The 17,714-nt window shown below is 35.5% G+C and overlaps 1 protein-coding gene and 1 long non-coding RNA gene across 3 annotated transcripts in view; both read right to left on the reverse strand.

Moving 5' to 3' along the window:
• The window catches only part of dpp6a (dipeptidyl-peptidase 6a), a 467,305-nt gene that overhangs the window by 363,900 nt on the left and 85,691 nt on the right, over positions 1 to 17,714 (reverse strand). The gene's annotated exons all lie outside the window — the stretch shown is intronic.
• On the reverse strand, positions 8,011 to 10,101 carry LOC141380814 (uncharacterized). The gene is made up of 3 exons (XR_012399692.1): positions 10,065 to 10,101; positions 9,838 to 9,942; positions 8,011 to 9,731 (listed from the first exon to the last, which is right to left on the reverse strand). It is a non-coding gene; the product is annotated as an uncharacterized lncRNA (long non-coding RNA).

The raw sequence follows: 17,714 nt of genomic DNA on the forward strand, positions 1-17,714 counted from the left end.
TAGCCAAAATAAAACAAGTAAAACTTTCTCCAGAAGAAAAAAATATTATCAGAAATACAGTGAAAATTTCCTTGCTCTGCTAAACATCATCTGGGAAAAATTTAAAAAATTAAAGGGGAGCTAATAATTCTGACTTCAACTGTATATAAATAAAAGCAAGTAAAATTTGCCTTGAATGCACAGATATGAGAAGCATTTTCTTAATATATTCTGATTTCCTGATTCTTATCTTGTTATTGGCAGTTATACGCCCTTTGCGATGCAGTTTTTGGGTTATGGCCCACAAGGTCAGAATCATGTAAAGGCTCAGTGGCCACATTCTAAACCAAAACTGTAAAAACAGCAAACCTCTATACTCATCTCCCAGTACAAAATGGAGATGGACATGAGAGGAACAGCAAGGAGCGGCACTCGTGCGGAGCAGCTTTCCCTATGGACCGAGACGCCAAATGTTTTTCTGCACTGATTGGATCCTCCAGGCCTGTCTCACTCCCCTGAGCTCTCAGAATGAGAGAGCGAAATGACTGTCTCTCGTGGCACACATGGTTGGGGCTGAGATGGGGGGTATTTGGAGAGACATCCTCCTGGATAAAAGCCCACTTCAGTTACAGCCTCATCCATCCGGACGTGGGCAGGATTTATAAACAGCTGCCATTACACCCATCAGACATGCACTCACTGGGACCACAGTGGCCCCCGACCCCCTCACAAGCCACAGCTCAGAGATGTTTACTTGACTCGACCATGTTAAACATAACCTGATGTTATTGTGTTTCAACACCCCCGTCCACTGCCAGTGATCTGATGTAGAAAAGGTGTTTCATTTTCACATTCGTAACCCTGCTGATCTGTCCAATATGTTTTTTTTTCTTCTCTCTCTCTCTCTCTGAGTGCGATAATGTAAAAGATCTACCTTTAAGATCTTACAGCTTACTTCAACTGTATTATCTTAGATAAGATTTACAACCATGTTCTTCTTTTATGGAGGGTGAAAGGCCAGTTATAATTAAGAAAAACGCTGAATGGAAATAGATCTAGAGGCCAGAACAGTCTTGAAGCTGTGCTTTTTGCCTTTGCAACTAAACAACAGCCACCAAGGACATCCTTGGAAACATGTGGAGAACTATGGAGCTAGATCAGTCTTAAAAATAATACATTTTCATAATATAATTCATACGTCTACAAAACAATTCACGTTTACAAAATCCAACTCGTAAGTTTAAAACATGATTCTAATTTAAAACAAGACAATCTAATTGTTAAATTCAAAACACGGTTAAAAAAACAAATACAACTTATAATTCAAAACAGGATTCGTCTATGCATAAATCCAATTTGTAAATTTCAAAACACGATTCAAAAATACACAAATCCAATTTATAAATTTCACACACATGATTCATAAATACACAAATCTAATTTGTAAATTCAAAAGACAATTCAAAAATACACTAATCTTATTTGTAAATTTAAAAAACAATTCGTAAATACCCAATCTAATTTTTAAATTCAAAACATGGTTAAAAAAACAAATACAATTTATAATTCAATACAGGATTCGTAAATAAATAAATCCAATTCGTATATTCAAAACCCAATTCGTGCATACACAAATCCAATTCATAAATTTAAAACAGGATTCATAAAAACACAAATCCAATTTGTTAATTCAAAACACAATTAAAAAAATACACAAATCCAATTGGTAAATTAAAAAAACCATAAAAAAATACTTAAATCTGATTCATAAATTCAAAACACGATTCAAAATACACAATCTTATTTGCAAATTCAAAACACGATTCATAAATACATAAATCCAATTTGCAAATTCAAAACAGGATTCGTAAATACACAAATCCAATTTGTAAATTCAAAACATTATTTGTAAATACACAAATCCAATTCATAAATTCAAACAGGATTCGTAAAGACATAAATCCAATTTGTAAATTCAAATCACAATTAAAAAATACACAAATCAATTTTGTAAATTTAAAACACATCTCGTAAAAACATAAATCCATTTTGTAAATTCAAAACACAACTCAAAAATACTCAAATCCAATTGGTAAATTCAATTGTGCAATAAAAATGCACAAATCCGGTTAATAAATTTAAAACATGATTCAAAAATACACAATCTAATTTGTAATTTCAAAACACGATTCGTAAATACACAAATCCAATTTGTAAATTTAAAACATAATTTGTAAATACACAAATCCAATTTGTCAATTTAGCACATGATTCGTAAATAGACAAATCCAATTAGTAAATTCAAATCACAATTAGTAAATACTCAAATATAATTTGTAAATTCAAAACAATTCATATACACAACTCCAAGTCGTAATATCAAAACACGATTTAAAAATACACAAACCCAATTTGTTAATTCAAATATGATTTGCTCTTTAACATATCTTCTCAGGAGAATTCCTTTACCAAGAAATTGCAAACAGTGTGTACAGTAATAATGACTCTGTGTTGATCTTACTATATCAGTTTGAGCCTAGATACGAAGACAAAACATTGGAAAAACTAGCTGATCAATCCGAACCTCCACTGCAAACACAACATGGTTTTCACTTTACTGAATAATGTTAATGTTACATAATTGAATTTTTTTCGTATTTAAAACAACAATTAACAACAAAATGATATAATAGAGAACATGTTTGCTCCATATGACATAAATCTTTAGATATGCATTGCACTCATAACAGCAGTCAACTTTCCATAATGCCAGCAGCTGGCAGCAGGAAGTGTGGAACAGACAACAGACTTCGAAACAGTCCTCTTTACTCTCTCTCTCTCTCTCTCTCTTTTTACACAATTAAATATGCCCAACATGCTCCGTGGGCCCATCAGTGCTTGCAGCTATATTCAGAATAATTTCTGCATAAACTCTGACTGAATGCACTTTCATCTGTTTGTTTTAGTCATTTTTGACATCTTTATGTTCAGTTTTGTTGAATTTATCCCTTGCAGTAGCTCATCCAGGTTTGATGTTCGCCCTTCCTGTCAGTTTGAACCTGACTGTAATTCTCTGCTGACCTCCTCACAGCAATGCAGCTAACTGAATGCTTTTCACCATTCTGCTGTCTCTGACTTAGTCTGACTAAAAATTACTATGGCTTTAAAGACAGGCAGCAAAAATAAAACAGGCAGTTTTGACTAAAAGTACATAAATTTCTATTTGAATTAAAGATTGAAATAATTAAAAGAATAAAAACTATTTCTTATAAAAAAAACCTGTCTAACCTGTTTTTTTTTTCTCAGGGCTTTCAAATTGCATTATTTTCAGTAATTTATTTATTTATTTATTTTATTTAGAATGTTAAAAAAATTGACATACACTACCTGACAAAAGTCTCGTTGTCGATAACTTGACTTCTAGTTGATCATTTGGAAAAGTGGCAGAGGGTAGATTTTTCGTACAACTCATCTGTTGAACTGCATCCTAATAATCACACATACTGCAGAAGACCTATTGAAACCCACATGAACCCATGATTCTCATAGAAATCAGTCAATCTTGGTGAAGGAAAATCATGGATTGGGGTTACATTCAGTATGGGGGAGAGAGATCTGCAGAGTGGATGGTAACAACAGCCTGAGGTGACAAGACACTTGTGCTGCCCATTACATTACAAACCACAGGAGAGGGGAATTCTTTAACAGGATAGCGGTCCTCCTCATACTTCAGCCTCCACATCAATGTTACTGAAAGCAAATAAGGTCAAGGTGCTGCAGGATTGGTCAGCCCAGTCACCAGAATAAACATTACTGAGCATGTCTGGGGTAAGATGAAGGAGGAGGCATTGAAGATGAATTCAAAGAGTCTTGATCAACTCTGGGAGTCCTGCAGTAATGCTTCATTGGCCATTCCAGATGACTTTATTAAAAAGTTAGAGTCATTGCAGAGATGTATGAATGCAGTAGTCAAGCTCATGGGAGTCATACACAATATTCATTCATTTTCCAATGCAGCATGACTTTATATTCTATACTGTACACTATTTCTGTTAAGTGACAAGACTTTTGTCTAAGCAAAGTCAGGCCTTACTGTCCTAATTAAATAATAAAAAATCAAGGCATGATCATATTTTATTTTAGTAAAATAAGCGTAATCTAGAGGCCTAGAGACAGGTTATTATTTGTTGTTCCTAAAACTTGGATAGGCGACAAGACTTCATCAGGGGGTATATATATATTTTTTTTTTTTCTGGATTTTTTTGCTTGTTTTTTTTTTTTTTTTTTTAATAACCGCCACGATTTAACTTTTATTCTTACAAAGAAATACATAAAAATAATGTCTTATAATATGCATTTAAAATCGAAATGAAATCAATTTGCTCTTTTTTTATGTATGTTGGTTGTGTTATGGCAACACTGTGGCTAAGTGGTTAGCACTGTCGCCCCACAGCAAAAAGCTTGCTGGTTCGAGTCTTGGTTGGGTCAGTTGGCATTTCTGTGTCCACCCCGTGTTGGTGTAGGTGCTCCGGTTCCCCCACAGTCCAAAGACATGCAGTATAGATGAATTGAATAAACTAAATTGGCCATAGTGTAGGAATGTGTATAAGTGTGTTTGGGGTATTTCCCAGTACTGGCACATCCGCTGAATAAAACATATGCTGGATGAGCTGGCAGTTCATTCCACTGTGGGGACCCTTAAACTATGCTGAAGGAAAATGAATGAATGAATGAATGAATGAATGAATGAATGAATGAATGAATGAATGAATTTGAATTTAAAGTAGATTAAAATTATTAAAGTCGAGTCAACAACGATTTAGGAAAGAAGTCTTACTGCTTAGGCAAGTCTACAAGTAGACATAATATTTGGGAAAAAAATGACAATCTTAAAGGAACAGTTCTCCCAAAATCAAAAAAATATGTCATAATTTATTCACCCTTCACTTGTCCCAAACATGTTTGAGCCTCTGTTAAACACAAAAGCTGAAAACCTGTACCATAGACTTCCATAGTTGTTGTTTTTTCCTACTATGGATGTTAATGGTTACAGGTTTTCAGGCATTCTTCAAAATATCTACTTTAGTGTTCATCAGAAGAATGAAACTCATAAAGGTTTATAACCAGTTGAGGGTGAGAAAATATTCATTTATTTGGATGAACTATCCCTTTAACTTCCATGGTATGCCTACTTTAACCCTTTGATGCACTACATGGGTCTAAAGTGACCCGTCTAAGCTTATTTTTTCTATATCTATTTTATAACTTATACATCAAGGGGTTAAAATCACAGAATATGTCAACAATTCATTTGAAGATTTTTTTTTCTTTCCTTGAGCCAACTTTACAGTGTTTTGATTTGTCTACCAGTGTATGTCCCAAACAAAATGCCCATTACCATATCTGCTCATGAGGACTCCTTCACTAAGTGATTGCAAACACTGTGTACAGTACCACTGAATCTGTGTTGATCTTACTATATCAGTTTGAGCCTAGATCCGAAGACAAAACATTGGAAGAACTAGTTGATCTATCCGAATCTCCACTGCAAACACAACATGGTTTTCATGTTGTTTACTCAAAGCAATAGAGGAAAGGCAGACATTATGCAAATGTAATGCTATTATGTGTATAACAATGTTATAGAGGTCAACGATTAGTGACTGTTTAAGTAAAGCTCACTTATCTTGTCCTTTTTAGTGTCTTTTTAGTGCAAAGTATTGTCCTACCATGCCAAGGACAACAGTTCATATCCAGTTCATATTGAAGTGGGGTGTAAAACTTGAGGTGCTGTGATTTAGGGGTGTGTAAAATGAGATAGATTACATATTGTATGGGCAAAATAAAAAGTATATCGTTTCATATTATGCTCTAACATTTATATTGTGGTGTCACAAAAAATGCATTGTTTACAGTAATACTTTTCCATAAATTATATAAGTGTAATATTACACACCATTATGGTAATGCAGATAGAAACATGAATGACAGCATCATGGGGAATCATGAAATACAATCTTTAAATTCAGGATTTTAATCAGCAATATTTTATTTTGGGCCAGTAAGCATTGTTTTTTGAATGTTTAGTTTTATTATTATTATTATTTTACATTTCTTTTATATTTCTACCTTTTTAATCAAACATTTGTCCTGAATTTTTAATGAACATATTTTTCAAGAGTATACTTAAAAATGTAAAGCAAAAGAAACAGTCCTTTAACACGTGATCAGTGTATATAAACTATTAATTGATTGAATTTACAGAAAATGTTCCATATTGTGATCAAATTGATTTATTTCCATAATTTGCCAAACTTTCTGTCCGCCATTTTTATGCAAATTGAACAGCTACGTTTTTGAACTCCTCCTAGAACGTTGATCTGATTTTCACCAAATTTGATTCTTCAGACCATCAGACTAGATCATCTTCAGACAATGCTGACAAAAAGTTACCAGATTTGTGTTGTTAGGTTTAATGTTTTTTGTTTACTACCATATCAAATGTGTTGGCATCATGCCAAACTACATATAAGGCTGTTCCTGTGTGATGCTTTAAGATATCAATGCCACAATATTAGGTGTCATTTTCACCTCACACTGAACTGAATCCATAAATATTTGGTGAGAGAGCCAACTGTGGTCCAAGAGTTATAAACCATTCATTATGCATTAATAATGAAACATACAAAATTGGTAATAACTTTTGACTACATATTCTTATTTCGAAGATGCCAAATATGCCAAAAATATGCCAAACCTTCCTGTCCGCCATTTTGATTTTGTTTAAAAACATAATTTTTCAAACTCCTCCTAGATCATTGGTGCAGTTGTCACAGAATTTGACTTATATTGTGTTGTAAGATTTTTGTTATATCGCCCAGCCTTACTGTTTACATGTTAAGTCTACACAAACACACGATTAGATGTCCTGCAGTGATATTCGCGTGAATGAGGCAGCTTGAATGACTTAATTCAAGAGAATGACATAGCAAAAACTGAAAGCTTCGGGTATTTCAGGTGCTTAACGTGTGTTTCGTGCAAAATGATTCTTTGAACAATTAGACATTCTGCCACTTTAACCAATCAAGAGCTTGCTCTAGTAGTGGCCATCATCCAGGCACAGCTCCTGGAGTTGGTGAAACTAAGAAAAGGTTCTGATGGACCCAGAAACGGCACTGAACAAGTCACAGCTTTTTTAGCCTTCAACATTACAAAGCAGAGCTACCTTGTCAACAAGATCCATGTCAGCCATTTTGCAACAAAACTGGTGATAATTTTGCATCTATTGTGAATGCGCGAATTAAGCAAACTACACGTGCGAATGAAGTGAACTCCAATTGTTAAAGCATCTATATACGTACAAATAACATGATTTACTCGCGCAAGGCACATCTGGTGTGAATTGGGTTGAGTATAAGCTGTTTAGAGCTGTGAGGGTAAACCTCGATTACCTGGCAGCAAAAGGAGTAATAGTGACTAACACTTGAGGTCCTTTTTATTCATTCAATCATTTATTTTGCTACGGTTTAGTCTCTAATTCAGAGGTTGCCATAACGGAATGAACCGCTAACTATTCCAGCTTATGTTTTACACAACTGATGCCCTTCCAGCTGCAACCCAGAACTAGGAAACACTCATACATACTCATTCACACGCTCATGCACTATGGCCAATTTAGTGTATTCAATTCCCCTATAGCGCATGTCTTTGGACTAGGGCTGGGCGATATGGCAAAAAAATAAAATAAAATAAAAAATACAGTTAAACATAAATTTGAATTAATCGAAAAAATAAAAAAAAAAATCACCCAGCCCTACTTTGGACTGTGGGAGAAATCGATGCACCCCGAGAAAACCCACGCGAACACGGGGAGAACATGCAAACACTACACAAAAATGCCAACGGGCCCAGCCAGGACTCAAACCAGCAATCTTATTGCTGTGAGGGGACAGTGCTAACTACTGAGCCATCATGCTAACAGGTCCTTTTTAATGTATGTTATTATAAAGCAGAGGGCTTACAAAAGTACATCAAAAATAGCAGTTTATACTCTCTGAATACATTCATTGTATACTCATGTGACCTTCCATCATTACAGTGAATAGTGAAGTGGTGAGCAGTTTTATTCAACAGAATCTAAGGTACAAGTATGTTGTTTTTGCTATCAAAACTGTTTTATAGTAAGATGTATTGAATGAAATATGTACTGGATGCAAGCGTCTCTTGGTAGAGTGTTCCAACAACTCTGATATTGACTATACTTGACAGATTTGAAAAAGAAAAAAATAGATTGTCTGAGTAAACTAAGATAAGAGGATGACTTCCTCATTCTGATGTTTTATTTGAACAATTGAAACATATTGTGCATTGTATTTCAAGTTACAGCAACATAACCGCTTCATTAGATGTGTGCTTTAACAAGCTGCTGTTCCTAATAAAGCGTTCAGCGAGCATTTTCCAGCCCAAAAAAAGAGAAAAGGTGCTTTTTTTCTGAGTGTGTGATAAAGGCTATAGGGCACTACATGAGAATGCTAGTTTCAGCCCTAATTAAATGTCTCGTCAGTCAGTGGAACAGAGGAAAGAGCAAGCGGCATTACAGAACCCAGTGCCTTTGAAAACTAAAATCGTATATGTGCACATTTGTATTCATTTTGACCTCTTGAAAACTAGCAAAATGTCAAAGAACATTTGGCCAACTCAGCATTATCTAAACAGTCCAACCAAGGCTTTACTAAAACTTTTAATAACACCTCTAAAACTTATAAAAATAATTTAGCTCTAACAACAGCAACTGTTTTATAAAAAGCCTCCTAAAAGATACTTTTTAACCTTAACAAGCGATTAACCTCTATATATATATTTGTAATTGATACTGATATAGATTATTTGCATGATTTTGTCTTAATTTTTTGTTCTTGAATCAAAGGTAACAACAGAATTAGTAATGTAATTAAATTATTTAATTTAATGATTTTAATCAAAATATTTTATTTTATAAATGCCATCTTAAAAACACAAATATGTTGAAAATAATACTCAAAGTTATATTTTGAGTTCAAATTTTGTTTTGCGATTGATAAAACTCTCGCTACAATCCAACCTGCTCTTTAAGATCTCAAAACTCAGGGGTTCTAGTAGTACCTAAAATAGCAAAGTCGAGTAAAGGAGGTCGAACCTTCTCATTTATGGCTCCTAAGTTCTGGAATAGTCTTCCTGATAATGTCCGAGGCTCAGACACACTCTCTCAGTTCAAAACTCAATTCAAAATTAGATTAAAGACTTATCTTTTTAGTAAAGCACACACACAATGCATCACATAATGGTATGATGCATGAGTGTGCTTCTCCTGTCTTAATGCACCAGACATTTTGTTAGAAATACTCATGTGCTTTACATGTTTGTTTCTATGTTTGTTTATATAAATACTACTTTCATTTATAATACTTCATATTTGCACTTCTTTTAAATACACTATGAACAGCACTACGCTAAATATTTTCTTTATTCTCCATTCCACCTGGGGATACTCATCCTGAGGCCCCCAGAGATTATAGAGATTGCACCATTGATACGATCCAAGCCCTGTGAAGAAGTGATACCAAGGTATCCATAATCCTGGACCAGGCCGTACCCTAAGCTGATGGAGGAGTGGATACTTTTGGTGGGGAGTGAAGTGCCCCTCAATACAATGGTAGAGGCAACACTAGAGGTCTTCCGGAATAAGATCAGGAATAGGAAGGGGAAAGATGGATCTAAATGAAACAACCAAAAAAAAAAAAAAAAAAAAAAAAAACTGAAAATGAAATGAAACTGAAAGGAAAAGGTAAATTAGGGCAAAAATAGTTTCATGTCACTTGCCTTTCAGTGAGGTGGGAGGTACCACTGGGAGAAGATGCTGGGGTAGATCCAGGACAGCCTGAAGGGACTATGTAAGGAATTGTATGGATGGATGGATGGATGGATCTATATGAAACAAATCAAAACAAATTACACAAAACTAAATGAAATGAAATAAAACTCAAAGATAAATTAGGACAAAAATATGTTCATGTCACTTGACTTTCAGTGGGGTGGGAGATACCTACCACTGGGAGAAGATGCTGGGGCAGATACAGGACAACCTGGAGGAACCATGTAAGGAATGAGATGGATGGATGGATGAATGAATGAATGAATGAATGAATGAATGAATGAATGAATGAATGAATGAATGAATGAATGAATGAACAAATGGATGGATGGATGGATGGATGGATGCATGGATGGATGCATGGATGGATGCATGGATGGATCTAATTGAAACAACCCAAAACTAAACAAAACTAAACTAAATAAAAGGAAAAGAAACTGAAAGATAAATAAGAACTCACAAAAAAATGTATGTCACTTGACTTTCAGGGGGGTGGGAGGTACCTTTCTGGGGGGTGAAGTGGCCCCTAATAGAATGGTAGAGGAAATACTGGAGGTGTTCCAGGCTTGGCCCACTGGGAGAAGACCCAGTACCCAGGGACCCAGGGTGGAGTACCCCTTAATACAATGGTAGGGGAAACACTGGAGGTGTTCCAGGTTTGTCCCACTGGAAAAAGACCCTAGGCAAGATCCAGGACAACCTGGAGGGACTATGTAAGGAATAAGGAGGATGGATGGATGTATGGATAAAGAAACTAATTTAAACTACTAAACTAGATTAGAATTTTTGTATTAGTTTTAAACCTTGCTTGTTTTCTTTTTGGAGGGTTTTTAGAGGGATTTTTTCCTTAAAAATCTGTTCTAGGCTAACCAAAAATTCTCATTTTTCCAGTAGGTAACCAACTGTTTTGGGGATACTCAAAAAATAGGTAATGTCAATGTTCACTTTTTGTCAAATGTTTCCAACACTGCAATGAAGGAGAGTGTGAGAGCAAAAAAAAAAACATCCGCAAAAGGTGAGATGATGCGAATGAGAAACAAAAGTACACATATTCCCATTTCCAGATTGAAAGCAGTTTGCAGTGTCATGAATTATGCAAAGACAGTCATGACTCATCGCTTATAGTAGCTGTCCTCCTTTGGGTGCAGCTTGATCAATTTCTGGGCACATATATTTTGGCTTGTATGTGGACTGAATCTTAGAATTCTTCAGCGTATAAAATAAAGTTTGTTTACTAGATAACTTGTGAACAACAGGGCCTAGGTTTAAAATTATTTTGATTTCAGATGTATTTCTCCATTACAAGCTACCATGCAAAATGAATCGTAGGTAGACTGACACCATGCAATCATAGTAATTACTTTAGTCAGCTAATCATTTTATCCCTCACATTGTTGAGAAATCACTAGCTGTTCTTTCATTAGGATGAACACGATTTGTTTCATAAGGAATGTACAGTTTTAGTCGCTGTCGCTAATGCAGTCAGTGTTCTGTATTTGTTGCTGATTACTGAACACTCAATAGGGACACCGTGACGGATTGCAGAAAATGTAATCGTTTTATTGCCATCTCTGCAGTTTTACACACTTTTTCAATCATAACTTCAGAGACCAGAGAGCTGAAAAAGCACGATGAGGCAGAAATGCATATAGGGCACATGAGCTCATTAGGAGGGAGGGAGTGAAACAGAGCTAAGAAATGTGATTTGATTTGATGCTGACAAATATCAGAGAAATTGCATTATTGTAATCACATTACTTTATGCCAGGGGTCTTCAACTAGAGGGCCTCAGCACACTTCCAACAAGATACAAGATGCTTAAAAGATTCAGTTTAAAAAAAAAAAAAACTCTTCTCCACAAAATTTCTGTACTATTTTGTCACTTAAAAACTGTTATTCTTATCAAAAAACCAAGGGATTCCAACAGTCAAGGGACAGGAGAAAAATAAATAAATAATTTTGGTAACACTTTATTTTGATGGTCCATTTGAGTATTAGTAGACTGTCTGCTTAATATCTGTTGTTACTGCTCCATCAACAGACATTTAACTGACTATAAGAAGTATTGCAGATACATATATATATATATATATATATATATATATATATATATATATATATATATATATATATATATATATATAGTCTGTATAGGTATATAAAGACTATAAAACTTTTGCAGATACTTGTCAACACACCCTAACCCCAACTCTAACTCCAATCTAAAAGTCTACTTATAATCTAATGAGAATTAGTTGGCATGTAGATGCGATGTAAGTTCAATTCAACTAACGGACCATCAAAATAAGAATGATCATAAATATTTTAAATAAAAATTGGTTATTAAAATTAATAATAATAATAATAATAATAATAATAAATAGATTTTTGAGCACAATTATGACTTTTAAAGTCATATATTTTATTTTTGCTTTTTAATTTTCATAACTTTGACTTGAGATTTCAAATTCACTTCCATACAATAGCAATCATGGCATGCAAAATAATATATGCTGTCACTATCACCAGCAATCTAGTCCATACAGATCACTGGAGAACTATACAAATCTGCCACCAAAAGGAACTACAAATCCCATCAAGTACCACGCAAACACATGTTCTAGTTCTCCTTTGATTACACACATAGAGCTGAGAGATGCTCAAGGACTGATTACACAGATGTACAGCATGCTTTGTTGAACCTTGTTAATCTGTAATACCACAAAGGATTTTCCTTGTTTTGTCTTGCTTTGCCTTTCGACCCTTGAATTGTTACTTGTTTATCCTATTTAACACCTATATCGAACACTTTGCCAGGGATCTCGACTAAGATTCTAGATTTACTGTATACACTTTCAGAAATAAAGTTACGAGAGCTGTAATTGGGGTGGTACCATTTCAAAAGGAACACATTTGTACTTAAATAGTCCATACTGGTCCAACGCTGTTGTACTTTTTAGGGATCCTTGAGCTATTAATACGGACCTTTTAGGTACAAATGTGTACCTTTTGGAAAGTTACCACCCCAGTGACAGCTCTCGTAACTTTATTTCTGAAAGTGTACATCTGTACATCGGGCTACTAAAATCTGAAGAGTGTCTACCCAAAGAGATACCAGGGATTTATAAATTTTGCAAGCCCTGACTAGTGTATGGAAGCAGAATGAAATATATGACTTTAAAAGTCATCATTGGGTTCCAAAGTGAAAATTAAGACACACAAAAGCAATAGTATGACTTGTCAAATACAAAATATAGAAGTTAAAATTAGAAGTTAAGGATTTTTATATCCTCTCACTATACATACATTAAATAAAAACTGCTGAGAAGCAAAAAAGAACAGCTAAGAAGCTGATAGAAACTAAACAGTACAGTCAATCACAGCTACAATAGGATGGGATGTATCTAAAACAGCTTATTCTTAAATTAAAGTTAAATTAGAAAATAATATTTAAGTTAAAATTAGAAATCAATATGATCTTCTTTATATCCCCTCACTATACATAACTGATCAAGAACAGCTAAAAAGATGATGGACACAGGACATGGATGCACTGGGTGCTGTTTTTGCACATGTCCGTTTACGAATACAGTAATATTTACGAGTACAGTAATATTGACAAACTAAACATCAATCTAAAGCTACAACCCTCAAGCAGCCATTAAAGCTAGTTGTTTTTCAACGAGAAGCTTATTAAGAATGTATTTGCTAAATTTGTGTAAGTTGTACACAACACACTTAGATTAGATATGGAGTACATATCATCGTAATAACAAGATACACACGCATTCATTCCTGTACATCACGGTTTATATTGAAAGGTAAGAGTCCTCAAAACAACATCCCATCTAACACATTTAGTCACAATAGTGTTGAATTATCGATGGCTATTCATTTGTTTATGTTGCAATTTCTTCCAGAGACCAGGGGCCTCATGTACGAAGACTTGCGTGGAAATCATACTAAAACATTGCGTACGCACAAAGCTGTGAATGTGCGTACGCAGTGTTTCATACATCTGCATTTTTTTCTGCTTACGCACATTCACAGCTTTGTGCGTACGCAATGTTTTAGTATGATTTCCACGCAAGTCTTCGTATCCTTGCCGGCCGAATCCCACGCATATTCTTTTGTACATCCGAATGAACGTGAAACTGAGCGCAACATGCACCCCCGTATGAATATGCAAATGACTCTACTTTGCCAAAACCCGACAAAAACGCAAAGGCAAAAGCAAGAAAAAAGAGAAACTTTAAACAGAATGTGAATTGGAGGTGCTGCTTTCGGAGGTAGACCGGAGGAAAACTGTGTTATTTGCAAGTTTGTCCTCCGGAATTAACAACAAAAGAAAAAAAATAGAGTGGGGAGAGTTTAGCTGATGCGGTTAACACAGTGGGGGCTGAACATCGCACTATGGAGTTAAAAGAGAAATAGTGTGATTTATAGCTGTAAAATGTTGTAGTACCCTTAAAAGTCTCAGTGGCGCAGCTTGTAAAACCCATGTTAACATGTTTTGACACGTTTGAGCATGAACTCGGTTCGAATCCAGTGTCTAATAACCTTTTTCGTCTTTTTTTCCCCGCTACATATCAGATTTTGCCTACTATTTATCACGAGAAAGACAAGTAGGAATCATTAATAATTCTGTGCATCATATTTTATTTGCACATTTATTAAATGGAAATGTTTCTGATTCACGCATGTAAATTTATCTTCAGGTGTTGCCTTTATAGCAATGTGCGTGAGTTTGATCGCCGCCACTACAATGGGAAAACAGGCGACCGCTGCAAATTGCGCTTTAATGTTAAGCTGGTCAACTGCATGGTATGGAAATCTTATATACCTGCTAGATGAACCCGTCTCATACAGCTGCCATTGCAAGGCTCAGACACTTTGTAGAGTGCAATTTAACACAACTGCCTCCAGGAGACGTCAGTGGAAATAAAACAGACACACACAAAAAATGTGCATACGCCAGTCATAAAGCTGGCTTGGAGCTGCGCACATTTCCACGTTCAGTTCATCTTTAGTAAATCCAAACGTGTGCGATTCTGAGCGTGAAACCTGGCGTACGCAAAGTTTTTGTGCGTACGCAGCGTTGATACATGAGGCCCCTGTTGTTTACATTGTTTACAGTGTTATTTATACATGAAAAATGGCATCTTCATAGTAAAAAGCAAGACAATGTCATAACTCACAATGTTACAAATAAAATGAGACCACAAACTGAATACAAAGTCAAAGTTATAGTTACTAAAATCTAAACTAAGCAGTCGAGTGTTTTGACATTCTGCATGTTCCTTCTGTGAGCCACTTGATTTTAAACACCTTATTCTGTAAGCACATTCATGAAGCCAATAGTAACCCTGATGCATTCAATTCTTACGGATTGATGCCAAGAACTGTATTATCTTAAATTACTTGTAACTATTACTATATATGAATATATTTTCAGCATACTGCCACTCTGAGGTTCTATTCAAGAAAAGCAAACTAAATACCTTATCTTCTGAATATGTACGGTCCTGGACAATGCGGGGCCTTGAAGTAAAAAGGTTGAAAAAACTGCTATACAGCAACCTGCCAAACCAATCAAGGTTATGGAGCTTTGTAAATGTTCACTGCTAATAATCACAGCAGACACCATCATCAACGGCTGTGTACAAGCTTTTAAATTGCAATCAAAAGCCAAGTAGCCCCAGCATTTAATACTTAGCCACTCCACTCCATACAGAGTCCTCCTCCCCTAACAACCCTGTTTCATTTGGATTCATGGGAGGGGCCTGGGCATCCACATTAGCTTTGCATTAGAAATAACCATTAGCAAGAGATCATCCTCGCATCCAATTTGCCATCGAAAAATAGTGCCACTATATGCAAAAGCCTATGAAGAGCTAATGAGCCGCATCAAACTCTATTAGCCCTAATGGCAATGTGTCATTTTGGTTTGGGGGTAAAAGATGACTGGATTTCCTGCTACTGAGCACGAAATAATTGAAAGCCGAACCAAAGTTTGCTAAAAAAAAAAAAAAATGGCTGCGAGATCAACGGTAATAGCATCTGTCAGGAAACCCCAGCAACAAAGGCAAGTGCTCGACAAAGATCGCTAAAACACTTGAAGGAAATGTAGACAGCGGGCAAAGAGGCAGCGAGGTGAGTGATCTTGCTCGGGGAACAGCAGGACGGAGCAGGTGATGTGGCAGCATTTGAGCAGGTTAGAACTGATCTTTAAAAGTGGGGAGAGCAGAAGGTCACGTAGCTCTGACAGCTCGGCCTCAGCAGTCTGATGTTTGATTAAATGGCGCGTTGACCTTTCAGAAGACTCTAGGGTTGGATATGTCTTTACCCGCAGGCTAGAGTCAAGGTCTTTTAACAGTGAACATATCTATCAATCAGAAAGGCTTTATCGCACCTCAAGTGCTAAATTCAATGCCCTGTAGTGATCTGAAAAATACTGGGATTAGACAGTTTTATTTTAATGGAGGCAGAAGTTACATATGCAACGGTGCCCTTGGTGTTCTGATGTATGCAAAGCCCATAGACTGGAAGATCTAGAACGATTTGGCTCACATGTCCAGCTTAAATTTGACTTACTAGTTTCTTCGTGGATTTCTTAGGAACATCTAGTTGCTAAATTTGCAATGTGATAAATCTGATGGCCTTAATAAAAGCTTGGTTCACCCAAAACTGATCATTTACTCACCTTTTACTCCAACTTGTTGACTTTCTTTCTTCTGTTGAACATACACGAGAAGACTTTGAAGAAGCATTAATTCTGTGACTACAAGTAAAATATATTTTTAGCAATCAACAGAATAAAAAAACTTTGGTTAAAAAGAGGCTGAGTAAATTTTCAGTTTTGGGTGAACTATCCCTTTAATTTGCTTGCATTCCTGATGATGTTACTGTTAATCCCCTGTGTGTTTAGCAAAGCATTGTTTGTTTATAAAACAGTTAGTTCTAGTCCTGACTGAAATGTACAAGTATAACCACGGGAACCATCACAGGAACCTCTTTTCTTCACTCATGCCCCTTAGCAGGAACAACCTTACCTCAACCTGTTCTTCTGAAATTTGCCTATGCCCTGATTTGTGTCTCTACAGGCAAGAGCAAGTACAGTAGATTTCACAAATTTAAGTTTCATAATGTTACATTTTTATACATTTTTCAAAGCTCAATACTTGACTAAATTGCTTAATAACTTTCGTTTACTCAGTATATAATGTAAGACTTGAATTGTACACGATTAAAACAAATGATTAAATGGCATGATGACCGTTTAGAAGACACTGCGTTTGGATATGTCTTTACTGGCAGGCTAATGTCAAGGTCTTTTAACAGTGAACATATCTATCAATCAGAAAGGCTCCATCACACCTCAAGTGCAAAATTCAATGCCCTGTAGTGATCTAAATAATACTGGGATTAGACAGCTTTTTATAAAGGCTGAAGTTACATATGCAATTATGCCCTTGATGTTCTGATGCATGGAAAGCCCATAGACTGGACGCTCTACAAACATCTGTCCAGCTTAAATCTGACTCACTGGTTTCTGTGGGGATTTCTGAGGAACTAGTTGCTGGATTTGCAATGTGATAAATCTGATAAAAAAAAAAAAAGATAAATCTTATTAAAGACTAGTTCACCCAAAACTGAATATGTTATCATATTTTACTCACATTTTACTTGTTGCAAACCTGTTTGACTTTCTTTCTTATGTTGAACACACATGAAAAGATTTTGAAGATACGTGGAAACCTGTAAATATTTAAATCCATGGTTACAAGGTTTAAGCTTTCCTTTTAATAATAATTCAACATAAAGG

This window comes from Danio rerio, chromosome 24 (assembly GCF_049306965.1).
Source record: "Danio rerio strain Tuebingen ecotype United States chromosome 24, GRCz12tu, whole genome shotgun sequence".
NCBI lineage: Eukaryota > Metazoa > Chordata > Actinopteri > Cypriniformes > Danionidae > Danio > Danio rerio.